The 6,000-nt window shown below is 38.3% G+C and overlaps 1 protein-coding gene across 6 annotated transcripts in view; it reads right to left on the bottom strand.

Annotated features, from left to right (window-relative positions):
* Positions 1-3,129: 3,129 nt before the first annotated feature.
* LOC143100214 (inter-alpha-trypsin inhibitor heavy chain H3-like) overlaps positions 3,130-6,000 on the bottom strand; it is a 28,076-nt gene continuing 25,205 nt past the window's right edge. For all 6 annotated transcript variants that reach the window (XM_076263178.1, XM_076263180.1, XM_076263181.1 and 3 more), the window contains 2 exons: positions 5,477-5,508; positions 3,130-4,792 (listed from right to left, as the gene is read on the bottom strand). The gene's annotated coding sequence lies outside the window, so the exon portion shown is untranslated. The remainder of the gene's footprint in view (positions 4,793-5,476; positions 5,509-6,000) is intronic.

Below are 6,000 nucleotides of genomic sequence, written 5' to 3'. Positions count from 1 at the left end.
TTGGTCATGATTGCATCATTTATCAGGTCAATGAACCAAAGTAAACGTCCAAATCAAAACAAATACGGTTTACTGAACACAAAATCAAGCTTCGGCCATTGCCATCTCTGTCCCCTGATCTAAACTCCATAGAAAAACAGTGGGGTGAGTCAAAGAGGAGAATGTACAAGTGTGTACCTAGGAATCTGGGGAGATTTGGTAAAGACGAACAGCCTTAAATCACTTGCTTTGTATTCTGCAACTTTATGGGGTGTCAGGAGAATATTACAAGCTGCTTTATTGGCAAAGGGAGGCTGAAGAAAGTATTACTGTGTAAACAGGGGTGCCAATAATTGTGAGTGACTTGATTTTGTTAAAAATATTTATTTCTTTATGAGATTTTCCTTTTTCTCAGAATAAATTTGGATTTTTCCTATTTTTATTTTCATTGTGAGTTTACAATAAATCACCAACAGATTATGTATGATACAGGTTTTTAGTCAACTTTAGCAGAGGTGCTCAGTTAGTGCTCAGAAAGTAGTTTTTGCACTATGCCATACATTTTATGTCTATACCGCGGCACTACTGCATTTAAAAAATAATAATAATTTACAGGTATGACAAACACCTGTGGAATCCAGAAAGGCTTTACAACCACAGGTCACACAACCACCTCATAAATTTTTCAGAAATGGTGATGTGTGTCCTCCAAGATGCTCCCGTGGAGTAAAGCCTTTAACTTCCCTCAGCGTTTTGACATATGTATACTAAAAACTTCAAGTACAGAGAGCTACCAGGTACACATTGTTTTTTTTTTTCTAATTTAGGCCTATTTGTTTTATTTTGGGCTCCTCTTTTATGGTTGTTTATTGTCTGTCTTTTATTGACAGTATGATAGAGTAGACAGGAAATGGATTTCAACAGTTCTCGCCCTCAGCAGTCGGCCTGATGAATAAGTGAACTGATCACCTGCTTAGGGCCCTGGTAGCCACCAGAATGCCCGCAAGAGCTGTGATACATGTATGTCCAACAAGAGTCTGAAAGGTGTTTGGAAAGAAGCGCAATAGTGCAAACTCAGCATGAATTTCTGAAAGTATTTGCAGTTTCAACTTTGAGTTGAACATTTCTACCGTGGACTGTATTGTACTAACCTGACGGGCCATCCTATATCATTGAAATGTATAGTCTGGAATCGAATCATTCACCTGCTTAATCCAAGGGGCGGGCAGAGAATTGTCTTTCAAACTGCCTAGGCATGCAATAGGCCAGCGCTACGACCATATCCGTATCCGGTCGGCAAAACGGCAAATACATCCTTCTTCGAAAGGAATGACTTAAGTGCATTGTGTTGCTCTACTTTCAAAGAAAAGCACAAGTCCAACTCCTCCAAAGTTGATGCCAACGCCGATTCAAACAACCGCTCTTCGTTCGCCATAGCCACCTTCCTTGTTGTTCACCGTCACAGGATGTCGTTATCCTGTTAAGCCCGCCTTAAGACTCTCTAACGAAATAGAGCTCTGTGATTGGAGAACATCCACGGTGTTAAGCCAATAGAAATTCCTATGGTTCGATACTAGACGTACAGGCTGAGCAAATTAATTTGCCGCCGCTAGGGTGCGTCTAGATTTCTAGGCTAGTATTGTACATGTTTATTTAGGATTTTGGTGACCTGACACTTCTGTAATACACCTTTCCTATCTGGAGTTAGGGTAAGAACACTGACCTAGGTAGCTGTTCATATACTACGCAGGTTTAGGTATTTTTGGTGAGTGTAGAGCTCCCTCTAGAGTTGCAATGTATTTATATGTTACTCTGCTATTGTAAATAGCAAACTTCTCGTGACGTATTCCTCCTGTACACAATGCAAATGCTTTTGATGTGGAGGTAAAGTATTAACAACAGCAAAAACTATCTCCAAAGAGCTATATCTACTGACAAGGTTATGTTTCACAATTCTCGCGAGATTTGGTTGGTCTCCATTCTTGGAAGTTGCATGGCTGGTTTTCTCGGTAGGGACTCGCTACATCTATGCTGTATAGCTATACGATTTGCCTATAACAAGTTTGTTTACCATCAAATTGGCTTCATAAATCTTGCATAGTGTGCCTTTAAATCAGAGCCCAAACATAGGTACCATGATTACCAAGATACAGTGGGGAGAATAATTATTTGAACCCATGCTAAAGTTGACTAAAAGAGTAATATTAAATGATCTGTTAGACATTTATCTTAATGCCTTAATTAAAATGAGTAAAAAAATTGTAAAAATCCAACCTTTAAGGACACCAATGTTCTTAGTGAATGAAGAATGTATCGTAAATAAATAAATGTTCTTCCTTAAATTACAGGGGCAATAAGTATTTTACCCCTATGTTAAATTCCCATAGAGGCAGGCAGATGTTTTATTTGTAAAGGGCACTTATTTCATGGATCCAGGATACTATGCATCCTGATAAAGTTCCCTTGGCCTTTGGAATTAAAATAGCCCCACATCATCACATACCCTTCACCATACCTAGAGATTGGCATGGTGTGTTTTTCAGTTAGCCTATTAGCTGGTTTGATGCTCATTGAGTTCAATGCAAATCAAAATTGATGTAAGTGGGACACCCTTTACCCTAAGTGGGATAGTCTTTACTTCACTGCATCACATTTTATCCATTAGAGGGGCACCTACATTGGCCCTTCTATGCTTTCTCATGTAGTACAATATACAGGGCTGCATTCCACTGCATTCTGTACTGGAAATGACACCCTTTGGAACACTGTTATGCAGGGGCAGCAGAGAGGACTCTCCATAATGGCACCCTTATATAAGTTAAATGGAAGGGCACACATAGGGAATGGCAGGTATAGACCATTTAAGGAGCACCTCATAGGGTGTTGCATTATGTTTACAACATTAGAAAGGCATCATGAAGACTCATTAAGACATGGTCTTCAGACTTATTGTTTGAAGTGGCACTTTAGAGCATAGACTGTATGCTTTAGAGGGCACTGAAACTATTTTTCTCAAGTTAAAGCCAATAGAACACTTCTGAAGGCACTTTAACATGTTTTTGACTATAGATGACCATATTCACAAAGCTTTTTATGTTACTGCTAAAGGTACTCCTAGTCACACTAAAGGTCTTTAAAAGGAAGACTGACTACTTTACTTTTTACTTTATTTGGCAGACACATTTATCCAAGGCGACATACAAGCCGGTTTTGACATCAACAAATTAAGATGGACATTAATGTCACCATAACACGCGTCATAATCATCGATTAATTTAAGGAAAAGTTAAATAACCCATAGAAGACATATGATAACTTGCCAAAAACTTGGTAAGTACAGCAAGTGCAGAATTGTTTTAGCCTGGCTAACGCCAAACCCCATCTCATCTCTCATTGAGATGGGGTCTGGAAACTAGACATTAATTTTCTTGTATTTGAAACGTGGTTTACGAATGCCCAGAGCCGTTTATTGTACAGACGCATTTGATTATCTATCAAATGCGTCTATACGTAGCTCATAACGGCTTCGGTGTGTCGTCATCGTCTTGCTGCCCTCCATCTGTTCTGTGATTGGTTCCTTTGTTGAGGTGAAAACAAAGTCCATAGAATCCAGGCTGCCTAGCAGCGTGAATAAAACCGTGCGCGTAAGGCAGCATGGGAAAACCCAGGCTAGAATTGTTCAGCATTCAGCATTAAAATCGTTCCACATTAAAAATCACAAAAAAGTAAGAAAGATAAGAAAAGATAACCTATAAAATACAAATATGAATTTGTCCAAAAATATTTGAAGGCAAGTACAGACTTATCAAAATGTAAAAAGAAAAGCTATAGGACAGTTTAACATGTTGGCTTTATAAGATTAATGTTGGCGTCAGCTATAAAATGGTGGTATACAATCAATGTTATAGTTCACTCCCAAAACCCGTTCACTCATAGGCCGCCATGGTTATATACAGTACTTCTCAATGTTTTCTTCTTTCTTTTCAGTCATGTCTTAGTAAAAAGGTTTCATGGGTTCCCAATATTTTTTATGATTAAGTGATTTTCAGTAGTGTCTGTTGAGATAACCATTTGTTTTACTCTAGTCCAGTGTTACAATAAGTCTGGCAGCAATAGCTATTGATACTTGGTCCCCACAGTAATGTCTAGAAGATACAATGTCATACATGCAAACATTTAGCTTTTAAAAAACGGGCATGCCAGTTATATCCACCTCCTGCCTGCAGCCTTCCTCCAAAACTCCAAAGCTGCTCCAAAGATTTATGTTCCGTGAATACAATTTACCTATTGTGTGATGTGTTAATCACAACATTTCTTCTAACAATTTGACAAACTAAGCCATTCAACTAGCCCACTTGCTTATGAGACTCAGTGGCTGCGCAGTGTGCGCTTGGGTTTTGGGTTGCCAGGTTTTATGACAAAAGGGTTGAAATTGAAGGTGTCATTGTGTAGGCTATGTGTAGGGTGTATATCATACCCAATTTGGCAACCCGGGATATGTCAGACTAACAGAAAAATGGATGTATGCGTGATTTAAAAAAAAAAAAAGTTTGATGGACATGCAAATTCTGGGAGTTTCCCAGGAAAAATAGCAAAACGGGGGCGCCGGGAGATTACATTGAAATACGGGAGAAACCCAGGAAAAACGGGAGTGTTGGCAGGTACTGTAAAGTACTGTTGAAAAAATCAAGAGGCCTAGTCACAAAGCATAGGTTGCCATAATAGGTTGTTCATTCACAGAGGTTGTATGTTCACTGCACAAGGCTTCACAAAGGTCACAAACAGGGTGCGATGTTCGTTGTCTGGCAAAGGCCTACAAGACAGAATAAAACAACCATCACAAAGGCTTTATGAAACAAACAGTGCCTATAACTAAAGCAGAGTACTCTACACATCATTGTAATTTATACACTTTATCTGGCTGGTCTCCATTATCATTGCATAGGCAGCGTCACCGGTTCATTTTGATTTATAAAGCAGTTATTGGATTGCTATCTTATTTAGAAGTTTTCTCCCCTTGCAGCTAACAACAGGTATAACCTCAGTTCTAACAGTAGCATTCTATTCAATGTGCCTACTGTTAGATCTGACTTTGGAAAAACAGCATTTAGTTATAATGGCCCTTCAACCTGGAATGCACTTCAGAAACAGTTGAAACTTGATACTGTATGTTCATCACACTTTCTGATTTTTTTAAAAATGTGACACTTTAAGTTATCAATGTGAATGACTGTGTTTACATTGTCTTTTTTAACTCATATATGTTGCCTGTTTTGTGGCTTGTATGGTGTTTATTTGTTGTACATTGTGTGTTTTAGTTTTGTATGTGATGTCTTTTTAGTTAAGTGCTGCCTTTCTTGGCCAGGGCTCACCAGGAAAAGAGGCTATTGTCTCAATGTGACTCCGCTGGTTAAATAAAGGATAAATAATAAAAAAAAAATAACAATAAAAATGTATAAGAAGTTAATGTACAAAACCAATGTAAGAAAGAGCTTACTTCTCCAGACCAAAATGAAGCTCCATGCAAGTCTAGCAAAAGAGGACAATATAATTGTAGGGTTAGTATATTATCACAAAATAAATACACATCCCTTACAGACAACATTTGCCTATTGGCAGTCAATGGCCAGTGTGTCACTGATAACCAATACTGGGTCAACACTCTGCCATGTTATGCACCATTCATCCGTATTTCAAACAGATTTCCTGGTGGAGATTACTGGTGTCCACATGAGTAAGCCCATCAAATATGCCATACTACACATGTATCCAGCAGACAGATATGATCATGTGAGCACAGTAGACAGGTAGACCATGGTTTGTGGCGTCAAGAATACATTTCAGTAATTGAAGCTTTAGTAGAGTAAGGTTCAGTAACTGCTACTGACACAAAATTTAAACAGAAATAATATTGCAAATAAGAATCAATATTGACATACAATTAGTATCCAAATGTGTTTGGAAAGACATTGCTAATAACATACACATTCTTATTTAGTAGTCATTTCCAGTGAGTAACGG

Source organism: Alosa pseudoharengus, unplaced genomic scaffold (assembly GCF_046254945.1).
Source record: "Alosa pseudoharengus isolate Yale_2024_CS ecotype anadromous, Long Island Sound unplaced genomic scaffold, YU_APseudo_1.1 YU_APseudo_1.1_scf_3, whole genome shotgun sequence".
Taxonomy (NCBI): Eukaryota; Metazoa; Chordata; class Actinopteri; order Clupeiformes; family Clupeidae; genus Alosa; species Alosa pseudoharengus.
The sequence above is the reverse complement of the archived record's forward strand: the minus strand, read 5'-3'. Positions and strand labels throughout refer to the sequence as shown.